The sequence below is a fragment of the Phaethon lepturus genome, unplaced genomic scaffold (assembly GCF_000687285.1).
Source record: "Phaethon lepturus isolate BGI_N335 unplaced genomic scaffold, ASM68728v1 scaffold7704, whole genome shotgun sequence".
Classification (NCBI taxonomy): Eukaryota; Metazoa; Chordata; class Aves; order Phaethontiformes; family Phaethontidae; genus Phaethon; species Phaethon lepturus.
The window spans coordinates 1-1,288 of record NW_010533977.1 but is presented as its reverse complement, the minus strand read 5'-3'; positions in this window follow the sequence as shown (position 1 = coordinate 1,288).

Below are 1,288 nucleotides of genomic sequence, written 5' to 3'. Positions count from 1 at the left end.
GAAAGAGTCATCATAATTTACAGTTGGTCTTTAAAAACAGACCACCTCAGTACCACTGTACAGAGGTCTCTGTCCTGCATGCCAGGTCTGCCTGGCATGGGAAGGTGGAGAACGGGAGAAGGGCCCTGCAAGCCTGATCTGAACTGCTGGGTGGCCATGGAGCCTACGCTGAGAAGCTGGAGATCGTCTTGCATTAAAAACTGCAGGTCATTCTGGCCTGGCTCCATTAGCAGCATCTCGTGGACTGTTTCTGGCAGCCTACTGGCTCCCTGCTTAAATAGGTGGTGGGTCCGTGCACAGTTGCCCTGTGTATATCAGTCAGATTCGTGTTCAGGTCTCAAGTCCCTCCACTGGTGATCTGACTTTGGTGGTACTTTTGTGCAAGATCCCTTAAAAATGCTGGGGTTTGCAGGGCTGTATCGTCTGCTGCTTTCCATTCTACAGGGAGATTTTAAACCTAATCCCTTCTCAAGATGATTTCAAAGCCAGGTTGCCATTGTATCTACACAGTATCTCCCACTTACTCAGAGCAAGGCTTATCCCCAAGAACCTCCTATTCAATGTCACCATGTGCTGAGGATACGAGGTGCGATGAAGGCTGCCTTACCATCCACCCGCTTACAGGTCCAAATTCTGCAGGGCAGCAGCTGCTTTCAACAAAAAAACAAAAAAGAGAGCAAGGAAACATCTGGGCTTGTTTCTTCTAGGAACCATGCATAACCACCATTGTGCATGAACGGGGGACTTTCCAAAATTACAGCTTTGCTTTAGGAATAGATTTGGGGTGATTTGAAATAATATTTCAAATTAAAGCTGTGTTTCTAAAAAAACCAGACAGACAAACACACATGATCAACAGAAGTGTGTACTTTAAGAATACAGAGGAATCAAATTCAGTTAACAGTTTTAGCTTGTTCTTGCTCATGATTGGATGTGGGAAAGAGAAGGAACCAGAACTAGAGGAAAAATCTAAAAATAGTATCCCTTTTGTTTGTTTGGAAGCAACAAAGTGGGAATCATTACTTTGGATGCTTCCAAAATTGTTTTACACTATTCATTTCAAAACAGCTTTTTTTAATGGAGCTTATATTAGAAGAGAATTCTATATTTAAAAACTTAATACATGTTCAATAATGAAACTTATTTGCTTGAATCAAAATATTTTGGCTTGGCACAATCTGTTAGCTTTTTTGATTTTTGGGTTTTGGTGTTCAGTTTTGTGGATTTTTTGTTGCAAAAAACAAAAATTGATTAATGGAGTTAAATCCAGTTGGCAGACGGTTACAAG